Source organism: Amblyomma americanum, chromosome 2, assembly GCF_052857255.1.
Source record: "Amblyomma americanum isolate KBUSLIRL-KWMA chromosome 2, ASM5285725v1, whole genome shotgun sequence".
Lineage (NCBI taxonomy): Eukaryota > Metazoa > Arthropoda > Arachnida > Ixodida > Ixodidae > Amblyomma > Amblyomma americanum.
This window is the reverse complement of record NC_135498.1, coordinates 117,491,426-117,511,100: the sequence shown is the minus strand read 5'-3', so window position 1 is coordinate 117,511,100 and position 19,675 is coordinate 117,491,426. Positions and strand designations below refer to the sequence as shown.

The window sequence follows — 19,675 nt, the reverse complement described above, 5'->3', positions numbered from 1 at the left end:
GAGGTTATGCGGCAGGAGGAGGTGACTACTGAGGAGGTCGACGATGATTGGGAAACGATTGTTGGACGCAAAGAAGAGCAGAAAAGACGGGAGCTGTGCGAGCAGAAAGAAAAAGAAGAGCTTCGGTTGGCTCAAGAGAAACGGGAGGTCCGTGAGGCATGCAGAGGAAAAAGCGAGAGAACATGCTCGAAAAATGAAGGAGCTCGAAATCGCGTCGAACGGAGGGAATATGGTGCGTCTTAGCCATGTAGCTTCGGTAGAGGAGCAAGGGAGGCAGAGATTGCAGGATCTCGTCTCACCATACCGCGCGGGAGGCGATATTGCACTCTTTTTGGTAAATTTCGAACGCGCATGCGGGAAGGTGCACATCGACAAGAGCGCTTGGTCTGAGAAGTTACTTCCTCTCCTTCCGTGCGAGGCGGCCGAAGTGGTGGCTCGCCTCTCACGGGAAGAGTGTGATGACTACGAGAAGGTAAAGAGCGCACTGCTTAGAAAGTACCGGCTCTCTGCTGAAGCCTTTAGGCAGCGATTCAGGCAGGCAAAGAAAGGCGGAGAGTCGCATACTGACTTCGCGTACCGGCTTAAAGTCAACCTAAACGAATGGCTTAAGATCGCTGAGGTGCACGGAACTCATGACAAGGTACTGGAGTGCATCGCACTAGAGCAGTACTATGGCGCGATTCCAGATCTGAGGATATGGCTGCAAGATAGGCGAACATATATAGACCTAGACAAAGCAGCACAGCTCGCAGACGAGTATTACGTTCGCCGAAACCTCCAAAGCAAGGCAGGGTACGATAACAGGTTAGGAAAGGGAGAAACCTATTTAAAGAGAATCCCCGACCGAAGGGTGCCACCAGCACGCCGGGATCACCGAGCAGAGGATGCGGGATCAAAAGGAGGAGGTAGCGAAAACAAGTTGGAGTCACCCAAATCTGCCGATTCGCCGAAACAGCAGGCACCTGGAGCTCGCGCATTTGAAGCGCGAAAGCCCATTGTCTGCTATAACTGCAACAAGGAGGGTCACATCTCAGTGAACTGCAAACAGCAAAAGATGGCGTTCGCATGCATGCTATAGAGTCGGAGGAAAACCTTAAATTACTGGAGCCTTACATGCAGGACGTGGTTATAAATGGCAAGAAATTCAGGGCACCGCGGGATTCATTGGCTACCATGGATGTTGCTCACCCGTCCTGTGTTTCTCCACGGACTACACCGGCGAATGCGCCTGGATTAAGCAGGTCGCCGAAGAACAGAGAGCATGCTTGCCTATAGCGAAGGTGACAGTGACCCTAGAGGGGGCTTTTGGCAGGCTAGACACAGAAGCAGCAGTTAGCGCAAACTTGCCGACACACTTGCCCTACCTGTTTTCGAACAAATCCGAGCAGCTGCTGAAAGAGAAAGGTCTCTCTCACCTCGGGCTTGGCTTGCATGGCGCTAACACGTTCTCGAGCGGGAAAACTCGCAAAGAAACTCGACTGCGCTCCGATAAATGAGCAAGTACCGAACCATTCTCCCGACCAGCCGGGGGATTCTTGCAGGAAAACTGATCCATCTAAACCGCACGAGCATGACCATGAAAGTGTTCCCAAACCAGCAGCAGCTCATGAAAGCCAAGGAACTGCTGATTCCGTAGAGAATGAGGCAACAGGAACCAACGTGAAGGATTCGATATTAACACCTGCTTCGACTTGTTGGGAGGAGTTGACTAAGGTTGATAGGAAAGCACTCATTGCAGAGCAGAAAAACGACCCATCGTTAAGAGCTCTAAGCAATAATGTGAGCGAGGGAGTCGCCAGAAAGAACATCAGCTTTCATGAGAAATCAGGCCTTCAGTACCGGAAATACTGCGACTCAAAGGGACGCCCATATGAGCAAATCCTGGCGCCTGAGAAGTACCGACGGCAGCTTCTAGAGCTCGCACACGGAAATGCATGGGCGGGCCACCTGGGCATAAAGAAAACAAAAGCTAGATTAGCCCTCGAATATTACTGGCCTCGCTGCTGGAAAGATGTGGAACAGCTTGTTAGATCATGCGACACCTGCCAGCGGGTCGGCAAGTCGACGGATAAATGGAAAGCACCCATGACACTAGTTCCCATAATTACAGAGCCCTTTCGGCGTCTTGTAATAGATACTGTCGGCCCGCTGCCAGCGTCCAACTCTGGCTATCGCTACATTTTGACCTCACTGTGCGTGGCAACCAAATTTCCCGAGGCCATTCCCTTCAAGTAGCTAAGTTCCGCATGTGTTGTAGACGCCCTTTTGTCAATTTTCTCTCGCGTGGGGTTCCCTGCAGAGATACAAAGCGATAACGGGAGCGTGTTCACAAGCTGCTTGACATCAACGTTCTTTGAACGGTGTGGGATTAAAATAATCCGCAGTTCCATTCACCACCCTCAGTCAAATCCACTCGAGCGTATGCACTCAGTGCTAAAGCGGATACTTAGGTCTCTTGTGTTTTGGGCATAAGGGAGATTGGGAAGGCTGCATTCCAGCAGCACTTTTTGCAATGAGATCCGTCCCCCACGAAAGCACAGGATTTAGCCACGCTGAACTAGTCTACGGGCGTGACTTGAGGACCCCATTGCGCATGCTAAGGGAGTCATGGGAGGGTTACGGAGAGGATCCCTGTGTAGTGGAATACGTCCTGAAACTACTGGAACGACTTGCGAAAACCAGACACCTCGTGGAAGCAAATGTCAGAGCAGCGCAGTCTCTGTCTAAAGTGTACTACGACAAATCGGCACGCAAGCGCACCTTTCAACCTGGTGACCAGGTGATGTTGCTGCGTCCGTCAAAAAGGAACAAGCTTGAGGTGCAATGGGAAGGGACAGCTAAGGTGGTGCCCAAGCTTTCGGACACCAACTATGAGGTCAAATTTAAGAACAAACACAATCGGATAACCCACAGTAATTTGATGAAGCCTTATGTGCAGCGTCAGGCCATGGTTAACATAACGCTGAACATGCCAGAGGAAGAGATCTCAGACATACCTTATGTCATGCATGAGGACGAGCAGGCAGCGAATGAGCTGCTAAATTCAATCGACAAAGAGCCACGTTTGTCGGAAAATCAACGAGGAGACATGAAAAACGTCGTCCGCGACTTTGAGGCGGTGTTTTCAAACAAGCCAGGAAAAACAACCCTCGTCGAACACGACATTCAGCTGTCCAGCGAACACCCAATCAGGAGCAAACCGTACCGTGTCTCTCCAAGACAAAAAGAAATCATTGAGACGGGGATCCGCCGTAGGTGCGAACTTGGCGTCATAGTGCCCTGTGAAAGTGACTACGTCACCAATCATTATTGTAGAGGTTCCAGGCAAGGATCCGAGACCTTGCGTGGACTACCGGAGACTGAATTCAATCACAGTGGACCAGACCTACCCCATTCCGAACATCGAGGAGAGGGTTGAAACAGTCGCTAAATCAGTATATCCACACTGGATTTAGTTCGTGGTTACTGGCAGGTGCCACTCACTGAGCGCGCCAGCAGGTACGCAGCATTCGTGTCCCCCGCGGGCACGTTTCGCCCTGTAATGTTGAGCTTCGGCTTGGAAAATGCTCCGTACTGTTTTTCAAAGTTAATGGACCAGGTGCTGCGGGGACTTGCAGATTTCGCTCTCCCCTACTTTGACGACGTGGCCGTTTTCTCACAAAACTGGGAGGAGCACATTGAACACCTGCGTATTGTGTTGAGCCGACTGCTTGAGGCTGCTTTGACGGTAAGGGCGGGAAAATACCACCTGGGGTGCGCTGAAGTGAACTATCTTGGGCACGTGGTTGGACGAGGCCAACGCAGACCTGCAGAACTTAAAGTGGCTGCTGTGGTGGAGTCTCTGATTTAGCCAGCCCCCTGACCGACATGCTGAGAAAAAAGTGAGCCTGCCAATCTTTCTTGGGACCAAAAGAAAGGGAAGGCATTTCAGAGTCTGAAAACGGCCCTAAGCGAGCGCCCAATACTGGCTGCGCCAGATTTCTCGAAACCCTTTATCATACAATGTGATGCCAGCTACCGCGGGTTAGGCGCTATTCTTTGCCAGGAAAGCGATGGCAGGCACACACGGCCTGTCCTTTACTTGAGCCGATATCTCAGTACGCGGGAAGAGGCGTATAGCACGTCTGAAAAAGAATGCGCATGTCTCGTTTGGGCGATAGACAAACTGGCATGCTACGTCTCCGGGTCCCGTTTCACAGAAGAAACGGACAATTGCCCTTTGGCTTGGCTGCACAATATGTCGCCCAAAAATGATCGTCTACTGAGGTGGAGCCTGGCACTCCAGCACCAGAGCTTCGAGGTTCGCTACAAGAAAGGCAAGCTCCACACAAATGCCGACGGGCTAAGCCGAGCATTTTAGCTAGTAAAGATTCTACAAAAGGGGATGTCCCCCAAATTTGTAGTTTTGGAGGTTTATTTCATATTCTCTTCCCAATGGAGAGCGCATATCTCCCACTTTCTTCGCAGTAATGTTGTTCATAGTCAGGTAACATACCTAGGAGTACGTTTCCTTATTTCGGCCAAGGATAAGTAAGAGCGAGTGGTGTAACGTACCTTGACTCTAGGTATTGGGGCGGGCAAAATTGAACGCCACGTCGGCCAAATCAAGTCATCTATTCCCGTACCGCGTGCCCTCTAAGCACCAACCTGATTTCATTTAGCGATTTTTTTTCCTATACAAGTGCGCCTCGAGCGGGAGCACACGCCTTGGACAGGTGCCCTGTCAATACAACTCGTCGGGAGACACCATGTGTTCATTCAGGCAAAACATTTGATCTCTTCAAGTTTTAGTTGATGTTTTTTGCTAAGTGCAGTTTTGGCCCTGAGTTTTGGTCGGGCGGTATGAGTGGGTTCTGAGGGCACGTGGTTTTGTGAGGTATGGTTTGGCGTCTGTGATCCCTTTTGGCTAGCATTGCAGAGAATTTCCCAAAACGGCCATCTGACGAGGGGAAGCGATGCCGAGCTTCGGCACTGAAGGTCATCAGAAGACTCCCAAAGAGCATCTGGTTCCTGCCACGCCCAGTCAGCCGAGCTACGTGCGAGCAGTTCATCTTCCGGGCGCAATATCTGGCGGGGGGGGGGTGCTGTTGTGATCGCGCTTCCTTCCTGCTGTGGAATTCGGCGAAGAGACGTGACTGCAGGATTGCCAGAGGGAACGACAACAATAGCGTCCTCACGTGTTTGAACAGGAATGCCGGAAGCAGCGACGATAGGGTCCCCATAGCAACGATAGTGTTCAACAGGAATGCCAGCGACGACCATAAGCGTATTCGTTCCGGTCACCAGTGCAGGATCTTTCGACACCTGCGGGGAGACAGCCAGCATTCCTGTGTTATGCAGTTGCCCTCCGGACGCACGTGCGCGGCCACCTGGAAGCCGCGGGGACGACAACGTGACCGGGTCCTGTTCCCTTTCCCTCGACCGTGCTGCGAAGAAGCATCAGGACCGCCCTACCGTGGGTGGTACCATCAGTGCCATCGTGTAATTGGACATCATTCTTCGAACTGTATTCCCCAGCTAGGGATCTGGGGAATACGAAGAGTATTTAAGAAGCTGCTGGTTTGATGCCAGAGGAGCCCCCTTCTTGAGAGGTATCAAAGGCTCCCGACTACTAAGAATCTCTCTTTACTGAGAAGCCCTCTCAGTTGCCCGTACTTGTACATACTGTAAATAGTCCTTGTATAAAGTTTTCCAAGTTTTCTTCCTGCGATCGTCCTCGTCTCTTCTCCGGCCCAGTCACACGCTACCTGAATCCCAACAACTGGTGGCAGCGGTGGGATGCTGCTACCTGAATTCCAACAGCGTCTTTTTTTTTACCTGCGTGGAAAAAACAAATTGTCTGTGGTTTAGCTCTGGTTAACCCAAGTCGAATTGCGAAAGCTTCGTTTCCTCGGCACGTCGTCTACGCAGCGTCTCATTTCGACGCTCTCGAGAATTCAAAGCGGTCTCTTCCGCAGTTCAAGAGTCACTAAGGGAGGTGTCACTTCTAGCCGCATCTGCGTTACGACGCTTCTCGAGTCTTGCGGCGCGTTCTTCTGGCGTCTCTTGAGCGCGTTGTCTCTTGCTCGCTTCGTTCTGTCGTTGTTGCGTCTCTTTCGCGCTCTCCATAACGACTACAATATGCACGCCGTTTAGCTAAACGTTGTTCCCGCTCTTCATCCGTTTCTTCCGCACGCCGCCGCTTCTTAGCTGCAGCACATCGTTGCAGCTTCACCTTATGCACATCATCCGACATACCATGGAGGATTCGCTGGGACGACTGCGAGGAGCCGAGTTGGGGGGCCGCTTTTCCACAGCTGGCATGACGTCACGTAGAGCGAGCGCCTCCCCCACGGCAGCGGCGCGTGGAGGATTCGCTGGGACGATCGCGACGAGCCGAGTTGGGGGGGGGGGGGCGCTTTTCCACAGCTGGCATGACGTCACGTACAGCGAGCGCCCCTCGCGGCAGCGGCGCGCAGCTGCAGCATGGAGGATTCGCTGGTACGATCGCGACGAGCCGAGTTGGGGCCCCGCTTTTCCACAGCTGGTATGACGTCACACATAGGTCACGCTAAAGGTCAATGGTGGATTCTCCGGGACGACGGCCAAGAGCGGAAACCTCGAGCAGTATTGCTTTCGCAATAAAAACGGCGGCGGTGGCGGAGTCCGAAGGAGATGCCGAACGTGCGGTGAAAGTCGTCTGTCGTCTGCTTGCGCGTTGCTTTGCTTGACTATTATCGCAGAAAAAAAACAATGCGGTCTCGCAAGCGGTGGCAAAAGTTTAAAGTTAGTTGAATAACTTTGCGCAACCTCACAGTTTTTACAGCGAAACATCACGCGTACAGCACCAAAACATATTTATACGAATATAGCAAGCTACTATTGAAGCGCTGCGTGCACTGCAGTCACATTATTCTGGCCAATATGAACGAAATCGAAGATATGTAGGGGGTAATGATAGGCGTAACATTAAGAGACCGGAAGTTGGTGGAGTGGGTGTGGGACTAAACGCGGGTTAATGACATCTTAGTCGAAATCAAGAGGAAGAAATGGGCTTGAGCAGGGCATGTAGTACGACGGCAAGATAAACATTGGTCTTTAAGGGTAACGGAGTGGTTTCCAAGAGAATTAAGGCAAGCGTAGCAGGAGGCGGCAGAAATTTAGGCGGGCAGATGAGGTTAAGAAGTTTGCAGGCGTAGGGTGGGCACAGCTGGCAAAGGAGAGGGTTAATTGGAGAGACACGGGAGAGGCCTTTGCCCTGCAGTGGACGTAGTCAGGCTGATGATGATGATGATGATGACACGCATCGGTAGGAGTTTTGACAAATGCCATTCGTTGCCAGTTGCTGACTTTGTTATAAAGCAGAAGCTTTTATTATTATTTACAAATACTGCAGTCTCAGTGTTTGACATTGCAGGAGTGGTTACATAGAAAAATAAAGAAAATCACAATGTTTCTTCATATGGCAACACGTTTCCGTTATCCAGTAGCGGCGTAAACGAGGCGACTCCCGACGGATCGACATTCACCGATCACCGCTCAGTTGACGGTTGCTGAAGCGAAGATGTGCCATTTCCATAACACGGGCATCCGGCGAGTGCAGCCAGCTGTAAAGCGCAGCAGAAAAACCTCAGGCAGCGGTCCATGCTGCATCCAGACCCACTAATGTTTATCATGTGAAAATATTGTAAAAATGGCGCGATGTTTCGTGCGCGTGCTTTTTTTGTGATAAAATTGATTTTTTACGAATAAAGCCCTCGGATTAAGATATTGTTTGAGCGCGGGCTCTCTTTCTTTTTGTTTTTTTTAATTGGCGGCGTATAACGCCCCTCGAAAAATATATCTGGCTACGCCGCTGCCCTTGCGACTGCGCCACTGCCATTGACACTACAGGACTCTCAGAAACGGGGAAACGTCGGCATTGCAGAGCCAACCACCACGCAACAGTGCTTAGCACATTTCAGAGAACTGAAATAAGCCTTGTTATTTTAGCTTTGAATGTGTGCAGGACTGGTGCGGTCGTGACCACACAAATGTGAATGGATAAGTGTGCCAGGAAACCTAGAGGATCGCTGAGGAAGGTCCAAATATGCGTCTATATGTCAGCAAATAAATTGTTGTACGTGTAAAATGCAAGGAGGATTAAGGAAATCTGGGAAGCGTTTTACACTGCCGACATGCAGCTGACTGTGCTCACCACTGCCGTCACTCAGCAGACAAGTAATCATGTCCGTAGTAAGCATTCACAGGCAAATGAAGGTAGCAGATAGACGTGTGCATGTGCATCCATGGTATCTCCTTCTCATGGCTTCGAAAATGTGTTGTTAGACAAACTGGTACGGCTGACCCATGGAGTGCTGCTGAACAACCGCTTAACACCAGTAAAGCCGAGTCCACGAGCTGCTCTGCAACAATAGCATTGTGCACACATCATCCACTTTCGCACCGCTGATCTCCCGATCGAAAGGGAGCGTGAGCAAAATCAACAACAAACACTGTCACGGCCAATGAAGCGCTTCAAGATGACCGCATTTTTCTGATTACAATGAAAACCGAGATCACACTTCAACTTCATATTGCCAAGCAAAAAGGGGAAAAAAGCAATGGCAAAGATTTTCTTGATATTTATTGTTTTTCATCAAGGCTCGTTACGCCAAACTTGCTCTGTGGACAGTTTTTATCGCATAAGCTGGTGCCAGTTTTTCTTTTTGCGTAACGATGAATGAAATGCTCATTGAAAAGCAGACTCATGAGTTGGCACATATTAGAGATTCTACACTGTGAACGCGTGATTTAAATGCGGCAATGATTCTTGTTCGTAATCGCGTAATACCATGTTGTCACAGCCTAAACAGAAATGGTTAGAGGAAGTGTTCGGTGACCCATTCATCACGCAAATATTTATTGCGGATAAATATCCGCACAGCCGGCAGCAAATAGAAAGAAATGACGATTCCGAGATACATCTGCACTGCACACCGATGTGTTCACACAGGTTACACAGTGCCGCCGGCCACTGGTAACCCGAGCACTCATCATCATAAAATCTACGGAATGGAGCACCACGGCACAGAAGGATGGCGGCGTTGCTTTTGTCGCCGCAGAAAACAGTCCTACGGTTGTGCAGCCAAGATCGTGTCACGTTGTACACACGGCAGTTCTCGAGCATAGCGCCCGAAGGAAGCGCGGTCAAAATAGTAATGGATACGTAGCAGAAACAACGTCGTGTGGTCGCTTCGGTCGCGATCACTGCAACCATCGCCACGAATGCGACTAGCTGCGCAACGCCACGATCATTTCAGCATTCGGAAAGCACGGCGTCCGTCGTGAGCTTTCGCAAGTGCACATTTCGCTGCCTTGACGTAAAATCATTCGTACTTGCGCTTATTCATTAAAATCGATAGCTGTGCTAGTTATGTTTTGTCTTTAGGTCTAGGCGCCCTCATGCTTTGGCGTTTTTTTTAGATCTTTCGTCTCCTGAGATAGCTTCCCGGTATCCTGTCGAACTGTCCTACCGCCTACTTCTACTGCGCACTCCGTAATTATTGATGTCAGATTATCGTGCATTGTCTGAACATCAAGATCGTCTTCCTCAGTTAAAGCCGGATATCTTTTCTGCAGCGAAATCCCGAATTCCTCGACTTTTCCTCTAACTGCTAACTCCTTATTGGGCTTCCGCTTCACTAGTTTCTTTCGTCCTCTCTTGAAATCTAGGCTAGTTCGAGACCTTACCATTCTGTGCTCGCTACACCGCACCTTTCCGATGACCTCCACATCCTGCACAATGCCAGGATGAGCGCAGAGCATGAAGCCTATTTCATTTTTAGTCTCACCATTGGGGTTCTTCCGCAAGCGAGAGAACAGGAGAAAAAAAAAGCATCAAAACAGCTCGTTTAGTCCACCGTCCCCCTTCTTGAAGGGTTTCACATTCACGGGCTGGTCTAGACGAAGCTGACAATCTCAAGGAGCTACTTCACTTGCCTTTGTGTTTACTCGCATTCTGTATGCCTGACCTTACCCGAACCTTTCTTGTTCGGACAAAGATATCAACGCTCTAGTCCGAATGGCTACCAAAGCAGGGCTCAACCGATAGAAAAGAAGACTAACACGGACGGGCTCTTAAAATTAGGAATGCACAACTCTATACAAGAACTTAGAGGCACATCGACATGCGCGCTACCTTCGCCTGGATGGCGAAGTTGGGCTTCTACCGCACGAGGTGGATTTAGGGTTGCTTGATGGCGGAACTTATCTCTGATCCGTCAAGGCAACAGTTTGGTGTAAGAAACAGGACGGCATATACTGGACCCTTGGAATTTGCTTCCCCGCACACGTGCAGAGTTAATCCCTCTTCGTCGCGTCATGTGCGCCATGCTTATCCTCAAACCCCTGCTTAACAACGTGCACCCAGAACACCATCAGTCCCGCCGCGTCGCGCGAGCCAAAGCTCTCCATAAATACCATCGTACTTTAGAGGATGTGCGCTTGGTGGACGCCGCGAGTGGTCCAGACCGCTCGGTAGCTGTGGCTTATCATGCAGCACCCCCCCCCCCCCCCGCCCCCCCCCCCCACACAAACACACTCGCCCACTTCATAGACCCACACTCTACCCCGGAAGAAGCCGAGGAAGCTTATAGCCTTAGCAATCGCCGAAAACAATGCGGCTTACATAGCGACTCCAAAAACAGCATTCTTAATTTTGCCCTCGGACGTGTACATCTCCCTACGTGGCAAATATTCAAAATGTGCACCCTAAATACCGATTGACGTATTGAGCTCGTGTGGGTGCACGCACACACTGGAAATACCCAATTTGAGGCCTCCGATGACATCGCCCGTGGACATATTAGCCGGGCAATTAGCGAATCAGCCTGGATTTCTAGAGGGGGCGTTCTTGCACTTTCTCACAACTTAACATTTTGGAACTGGACGCCCACCATCATCATTATCATCATCATTAAACTTTGTTAACACTACTGATGAGTTTGCAGCACGCAGGCTTCCGGGCCCCCGCATGGCCGTACTGCACTCAAGCGTGTATGTTCCTGCAGTTCATAACGCTGGCAGCCCGGTCGGTAGCGATGATCCACACGACCGGGTGTTCGCAGCGCAGCAGTCTCCCAGCCCTCCAAAGTCTTAAGATGCTCTAGGCCCCGCGGGCGAGGAACCGCAAGGCATCAAGAAAGGAGATGGCGAGCATGCCGAAGCGAGTTCTGGACAGAGTACAGGATGAAGTGTGGAAAAAGGGGTGATAGTAAGACAGGGTGAAAGGACAGGGGAGAGTGTGTAATTTGCTCCGAAAGGTTGCTTGTCGATTGCTGAGGGACTTGTGCGGTGGCGGGTATAAAGCTGACGCGAGGGCTTGGAGGCCTGCGTCAGCTTGCTTAAAGTGTGCGCGCGCTCCTTCGTGAATCCCTGGTAGGCGACCGCCAGAGCCCGGTTTAAGGAACCTCGGGCTAAGTTAAGGTTGGCGGCCTTGTTTCTAGGCAAGGTCTTAAGATGCTCTAGGCCCCGCGGGCGAGGAACCGCAAGGCATCAAGAAAGGAGATGGCGAGCATGCCGAAGCGAGTTCAGGACAGAGTACAGGATGAAGTGTGGAAAAGGGGGTGATAGTAAGACAGGGTGAAAGGACAGGGGTGGTGGTGGTAAAAACGTTTATTTCCTCTGAAAAGAGGGAGTTACATGGAGGGTGCTCTGGAGTCAGGCTTAGTGCCCTTCCCCTCACAATCACTAGGTGGAGTCCCTAGTACGGGACCCCAGTGGCTTCCGCTGCCGCCATAGCTCGTTCGACCATCGCCTTTTGGGTTTTCAGGTCGCAACAGGCGAGTAGGGTCGCCTCCCAGTCCTCCCGGGTGGGGTTTGGGTTTGGAGTAAAAGCAGGGTTGGAGGGGCACGCCCACACCATGTGGTAGAGGTCCGAGGACCTCTCCCCACAGTGCGGGCACTGCCCGGAGAAGGCAAGGTCAAAGTGCTTTAGCGATGCCGGGCACATCATGGTGTTCGTGACAAGGCAAAGGAACAGGCGTTCCTCCGCTCTCGTTAATCCTTTACACGGGTGGGGGTACAGTTTATGTCTATCTTTGTATAATTGCGTTATTTCCTTGTAAGTGTAGGTCGGCGTGGCTTCCGCTACTTCTTCAGAGGAGGCGGGGGACGAGGTTGCCCGGTTAGCGCGCGGGCGGCTGCATCTGCTGCCTCGTTTCCTCCTAGCCCCGAGTGGGCCGGAGCCCAGACTATGAAGCGGTGGGATGGACCTCCTACGTACGAGCTGTTTTGCAGTAGCCGGTAGGCCAGGTACGGGACCCAGCCCTGTTGGACGTTCCGACACGCCCCTCGCGAGTCGGTTATGATTGTCTTGGAATCGGAGTGTGTTGCCGCTAATGCGATGGCGACTTCCTCTGCTTGAGTGACGCTTCGGGCTTTGAAGGTGAGCCCGTTCACCGTTTTGGACTCGTGGATCACTGCCGCCGTGTACCACCCGCCTTGGTGCGGGCCGGATGCGTCCACGTAGTATACCCCGGGTTTCCTTCCGTAGTGGTGAGCTAAGGCCTCTGCCCTGGCCCTGCGTCTACCCTCGTGGTCGTCCCTGGACATCTTAATTGGGAGTGGTCTTACGTGCAGGGCGTAACGCCACTCCTGAGAGAGTCTTACTCTCTCCTCGGTTAGAGTCGTGTGTTCTATGTGCAGACGGGCTAAAAGGCGGCGTCCTGACGGCGTCTGCGATAATCGCGTGTATTGACCTGTGAGGTGGGCTTCTCTAAGTTCATCGAAGGAGTTCGTCATACCCAGACCTTGGAGTCTCAGGTTAGACGTGGTTATCGGGAGGTCGAGGGCCTTCTTCGTTATTTTGCGTATTATCACCTCGATGATGTTCTGGTCGTGTTTGTTGAGGCGGAGATAGGGGGTCGAGTACAGGATTCTGCTTGTTACAAAGGCATTGGCCAGCCGCAAGGCGTCTTTGCTTCGCAATCCCCCTATCTTGTTCGAGACTCTGCGGACCATTCGGCCCACCTGATCTCCCACCTTCTTTAGTTTGTCGAGCGTGGTCGTCGCCAGCCGACGCTGGTGGATGAAAAGACCTAGGACTCTAATTTCTTTTCTTTCGGGTATCGGTTCCGATCCAAGTCTCAATTCTATGTTGTTTGTGCATTTTTTGTTGGGGCGAATGTGCACGAATTCGGATTTTTGAGGGGAGCAATGAAGGCCACATCTTTTCGCGTACTCGTTCACCGTGGTGGCCGCCTCCTGCAGGCTGGCCTCCATTTCACCGAGAGAGCCCTGCGTGGCCCAAATGGAGATGTCGTCCGCGTACAGCGCGTGCTGCACACCCGGGACTTTCTCCAGGTGGACCGGCAGGTTCTTCATTGCCAAGTTGAAAAGCAAGGGGGATAGCACCGCTCCCTGTGGCGTCCCTCTCGTGCCTAATAGAAAGGGGCCGTGTTCCGCGTTCTGGATCCTCACGTAGGCCTGTCTGTCTGTGAGGAAGCGTTTTATGTACTCGAAAGCGTTCCTGCCGCATCCCGTCTCTGATAGGTGTGTGAGGATCGCCTCGTGTGTCACATTATCGAAGGCTCCCTTCAGATCTAGGGCCAGCACTATCTTATCCCCGTTCGGATGTTCCATCGGGTTTAGTACCTCCCTGCTGAGCTGCAGCAGGATGTCCTGAGCCGATTTATTTGGCCTGAATCCGTACATCGAGTCGGCGAAGACTCGCTTGTTTTCTAGGTACTCAGATAGTCTATCTCTGACCATAGCTTCCATCAGTTTGCCCACGCACGAGGTGAGAGAAATAGGTCTTAGGTTATCCGTATCTATGGCCTTGCCCGCCTTGGGGATGAAAGTTATCAGCGCCGTCTTCGACTCCGTGGGAAGTGGAGCTTCGCCCATCCAAACCGAATTAAAGTGTTTTAGGAGGGATTCGTATGCGCGGTCCGGCAGATTGGCTAGGAGTTTTACCGAGATCCCGTCCCTTCCTGGCGCGGTCCCACGTTTCATCCTCGCTAGAGCGGCCTTGAGTTCGTATATTTTGAAAGGGTCGTCCAGCTCAGCATTTTGGGCTCCACTGTATCTGTAAGCTTCTCCCCTTGGATCTTGGGTCGTGCTCAGGTACTGGTCCCGAAGCTTCAGTGCGAGCTGGGCCGTATTTCCTTGAAATGCATGTACCGCTCTCTGCAGGTGCTTCTGCGTCTCGGTGCGCGTCTGGTTGGGATCTATGAGCGCCCGGAAGAGGCGCCACGTGTTTTTGCTAGACATCTGCCTAGCGGCCGCGTTGCACCTATCTACCCAGTTCGCGTCCGCGAGTTGCGCCGCGTACTCCGCCGCTTCTTTAGTGATTGCCGCGATCCGAGCTCTTAGCTTTCGGTTATGCTTCTGTCTACGCCATCTTTTGACCATGCTGCGTCTGGCTGCCCAGAGGTGGAGGAGGTGGGTGTCCACGTCCGTCACCGCCTCTGAGAGCTTTACCTGCGTCTCCGTCGAACGCAGGTTGATCAGCAGCTGTTTTGTCCAGGCTTGATAACCCTGCTCCTGGATGGAGCTTACCTCGTATTCCTTTCTAAATTTCGTCCAGTCCGGCAGCATAGTGTGCCCCGTACGCCTGGTAAGGGGTTTCGTACGGATCGTTATGGTGATCAGGCAGTGGTCACTACCGAGAGTTTCCTCCGTATTCGTCCACTCCACTCGCCTCGCGTTTTTCGTGAAGGTTAAGTCGGGACACGTGTCCCTCTGCACCGAGTTCCCTATCCGCGTGGGGCACGCCGGGTCAGTGTGTAGGGTTAGACCTAACGCGGACGCCGCCTCCGCTAGCTTCCGTCCTCGTATGTCTTCTCGATGATAGCCCCATGAGGGACTCTGCGCATTGAAATCTCCCATTACTAGTAGCGGGTCTCGTCCTGCTTCCCTGATAGCTCTGCTCAGGAGTGTGGAGAAGGTTACGTTTTTTGCTTTAGGTGGGCAGTATACGTTCAGGATGTGTAGCGGCGAATCCTCCTTTTTCAGTGGCAGAAGAGTCACCATCACGTGCGAAAAGCTGGTTTGTAATTCCAGATCTACCAAATTTGCAGTGAAATTTTTGTGCACAAAGATGCACGTTAGGGGGTCGAGTTGGAACGTTTTGCAGTTTGTGAGGCTCACGTTCCCGCCAGGTTCCTGTACGGCCACTACTGCCGGAGTATGCTCGTACGTAGACAGGTGCATCCTAAGATCCGCTCTCTTAGTCCTCGATTTCAAGCCTCGACTATTCCACTGCGTTAATGTTATGGGACTCTCTTTAGTTTGTCTCGCCATGTTGTACCTGGAGATTGTTGTTATTCTGGAGGGGAAATTGCTCCTGGTGGTCTTCCTCCTCGTCCTCGCTCAGCACCCTACGCATCCTGTAGGCTCGGGGATTCTGGAGTCTCCTCGTGTTAGCGTATTTGCGAACCGTCATCGCTTTCGCTATCTGTTGTGAGACTATAGTGGGAATGGATTCCTGGACCCTTGCCTCTAGTTTATTTTCAAGACTAGGCTCTGTGTCGCTTTCCATCGCCTCCTCTTGCTGAGGTGGCTGGGGTTTAGCTAGCGCACTTTCTAGTTTGCTCGTTAGCACCGCGATCTGCGCTTTTAGGGCTGCTATCTGGTTTCGTAACTCGGTTTCTACTGGGTTGGGTGTGGGTGGAGAGGAAGGTTTGGGAGGAGGAGGAGGAGAGGCGGTCCCACTCACCTGCTGCTTCCCGTTCTGGACTATGCTGGCCCAGGTCCTCTTTTGCTTGGATTGATCAGAAGTCGACTCCCTGCTAGGTGGAGGGGGCGGGAGATTCCCGCTTCCTCCCTTCTTCTTGTTTTTTTTCTTCTTTTTCCCCCTCTTTTTCTCCTGATTGCTGAGTTGTTGCGGCGCGTTCGTGCGGAATTTCGCCGTGCAGTCTCTGGAGTTCGTGGCGTGTTCGCCGCCACACACCGCACATTTTGGTTTGCACACGTGAGAGGACCGCACCCCCTCCACAAACGGGGCTAGCGTTCCGCAGAGTCCGCAGTTTTCTTGTCTCGGTGTCGGGCAGGTATCTGGCCTATGTCCCACCGTGCCGCACAAGTTACACGCTGGTATGGTGCGGCGGTACGTTGCTACCGGTATGACTTGCGCGTTGTACAATACAGCTCTGGGCTTGTACTTGCCTTCGAAGGTGATTCTGGCTTTGTTCGAAGTTCCGAACTTTCGGATCTCCAGGATGGTGCTTTCTCCGTGAAAGCTTTTCACCTTCCCTCGCAGGGACTCGGTGGTTTCCAGATTGGCCACTGTGATGACTCCGTGAACCACGTTGTCTTCGCTCTGTTTTACGTGCCCGTGCAAATGGAGGTCTGCTCCTTCTTGGATTTTTATCCCAAAGTCCCCGACCAGTTTGTCTGCCGCGTGGATGCTCGACGTGCCCACGATGATCAGGTTTTGGTCCGGGGATATTGTGAAGTAAAAGTTGTCCGCTTCGGCCTCCCCGACTCGTTGTCGTAGGGCTAGGCCTAGCTCACCGTGTTGTAAGTTCTTCAAGCTTGTCGCCGTCAATGGTTTGATGATTAGCACCACATCGTCTGGTCTAAATCTGCAGAGAAACTTGGGTTTCCATGCAGCTTTGACTTGCCTTGGGCCTCCGGCTGCGCGCTCATCGGATGCCTTGTCGGGTTGCGCATGGTGGCCTCCGTGGGCTGACGTGGCCTTCCCTTGCGCGCAGGCTTGGAGTTTCTGGGCTCTTTTTTCAAAAGCCAGGATCACATTAGCGTTGCAGGCTTGGTCCCGACTGGTCTGCGGCACAGTCGACCATGCCATGCCTTCCGGGTCGTAGCCGCGTTGCTGGTTTGCGCTTGCCATGTTGGCCTGGAGCGGCCTCCCCGCCGCCGAACGCCGGCGTTCAGCCTTGAAGCTGCGTCGCGGCGCTATGGTGGATGGGAGGAAAAAACGCTAAAAAAAGGTCAACAAATCGGCCCACCGGGTTGGGAGTGGTCTCCCTGCGTGCCGGCTGACTTGCTGGTCCTGTCAAGTCCAAAATTGTCGGGATCCAACGCGTTGGTCCGCCGCCACGGTCGAAAATCGCCGGAGCCGATGTCCCATGCGTCCGCTCGCTACGCGCGCTGGTAGCGCCCCCTCTGAAAGGACAGGGGAGAGTGTGTAATTTGCTCCGAAAGGTTGCTTGTCGATTGCTGAGGGACTTGTGCGGTGGCGGGTATAAAGCTGACGCGAGGGCTTGGAGGCCTGCGTCAGCTTGCTTAAAGTGTGCGCGTGCTCCTTCGTGAATCCCTGGTAGGCGGCCGCCAGAGCCCGGTTTAAGGAACCTCGGGCTAAGTTAAGGTTGGCGGCCTTGTTTCCAGGCGTCCCGTAGTGCGCGGACATTCAAATCAGCTCCACAAGACGAGGCGGGGGTGCAACAGGTCAGTGAATCCAGTATCCAAAAAGCAGGGACGCCCAACCAACCACAAAGGCAGTGCCAATTCTGGTTGCCACCTCATGTCCGCGGCCGAAAATCGCTGATACTGTCGGCATTATCCGCCCATTATGAACATTTGTGTAACAGATCAAAATTTAAAATATAAGTTAATTTTGGCGATCTCGTTACGGGTTAAAGGGGCCATGCGACGTTAATCAAGCACGAGGTCTTTAATATTTTTATGCGAAGTGTGATACATAATCATGCTGAAGGCGAAAGGAGATCGCCAAAATCGTAATATTTAATATGCGTAATATAAGTAATGCGTAAGCGTTATTTGGGTCATGCGTTGCGTGAATAGAAAGTGTTAACAGAAAGTGTGAGCAGAAACTGTGAGCGGAAGGTGTGGACACTTACCCGAGCTTACCCGAGTTGTTCGGTAGTATCTGTGGTAATTTTGATTTGCTTTCATGAAATGGGTATATATCATGTGTTGTTCCATTTAAGTTTTAGTTGCGAAAAAGCGCTCGTGTTGTGTCTTTCTCCCACTTTGGTCCTCGTTTTTGGCGCTGACTACGCCATGAACTGGGGTAAGCTTGGAGGAGCGCCGCGGAAGCTGCAGCCAATGGTAGGAACCACTGCGCCACTGCGCTGGTAGTGATATGAGGAGTAGCCGCCATCTATGAATGTTAAGTATGGAATGACCAACTCTGTACATTACGGGCATTATTCCACGGAGCTCCGAATGGTGTGCGGTTTGGTGGCCAACGCGAACCAACTCACACAAACGCACAAACCACGAGTGCACCAGCAGTATAGTGCACAACGCTTTCGAATTCATAGCACGTAAGTAGACTTAAGTGCTACCGGTAGCTTTTATTTTGTCCAGAAATGCTCGTTCGAGCCGCGGCAGGCAGAGGAGCAGAAGGAACTTTTCTAAGGGCACGAAAGATGACGCCACCATCGCGGTTTTGGAGCTGACGCGGGAGACGCCATCGTTAGAATGCATCGAGTCAGCCTCATTAAATGCCTCGTTTATATCCTGCCATCTCCCGCGTCACGTGAATAACTTCATAGGCCTCACCACACACCGGCATTTTAGATCGCGCCAACATACTTGAGCTTTCGAGGAGCTTGCAGGCACAGCAACCTCGCCAGTGCACATAACACGTCGAAATAGACAACATTTGTTGGGTCACAGCGCCGAGGTTGACCGCGTTTATGAAATTATAGAAATTGATATGGATATTACTTGCGATGGGCTACACGTCTTTCAATAAATAAGGACCCTAACGATCGTTAAAACTTAACTACTCAGTATTAGTTAACCAGCCTCTAGTTAGCACGTCTTAGCTGTATTCTAATGTACTACACGGCTGACAATGCTATACACCTCCTTCACACCGCGACACTACGAAAATGCGGCGGCGCTGATGTCAGCAGCGACTTTCGCACGGTAGGCAAAACAGATGCCGCCCGGCCGTGCCTACCCTAGCTGCCGTAGCTATCGGCAGAACGGCGCGGCTGCATCGTGCCCGCGCGCTGCAGATGCAGTGTGCATTGACCAGCTGCGTCACTGTGGGATACACGCAGTAGCACAAAAAGGAAAAATAAATCAGCTTCGACAGGTTTCTCGGAGATAAATACCGCAATAGGCCGTCGCGTAAAGCTGAGTCTGGGACTCGATCGATGCTGTCAGACTACAAAGGTTTCCTAACGGGGAAGATGTTACGCTCACTAGCCTATAAAACAGCATGGTGCGCTTAAAGCAGCGCAAGGAAAAACCAGCGCAGATTTAGCTGCTTACGCAATTATCACCCGGAGCCGTATTGATGTGCATAGGCCGCTGGCCGGCTCCCTCGCGACCAATGAAAGCGTTCTCGTTGATACCACACCACATTTTAACGAGTGCCTAAGTTATACGAACATATAAGGAAGCGTTCATTGCATTTGATATTTGCCAGGTAATAGTTATTAATACGAACGACATAATAATATTTGATTCATGTACGGAGGCCTGCTACATTGTGTCACTCTTGCACGGTCGCGTTGGTATGTTTTGAACAGCGCACTTTAACGCGTGCTAAAAGACAAGTAAGTATACGTTTAGCTCTTTTCATAGTATGATGTGCCATAAGCTGCTTCAAGATGCCAGGCGCGACCGCGAAGCTTGTTTGCAAGAAAACACCCGCGGGAGGGAATCGCCCGAGCTGCAGCGTTCTTTGGTCCTCTTTTTTGTCATCCTATGACAATGACGGGCAAAGGATACTATAAAGCATGCGCAAACAATTCAGAGGACGCTTAGCTCC

At 51.8% G+C, this 19,675-nt stretch overlaps 1 pseudogene; it reads right to left on the bottom strand.

Moving 5' to 3' along the window:
* Nucleotides 1-11,634: 11,634 nt before the first annotated feature.
* LOC144119016 (uncharacterized) lies at nucleotides 11,635-13,390 on the bottom strand (annotated as a pseudogene).
* Nucleotides 13,391-19,675: the final 6,285 nt, after the last annotated feature.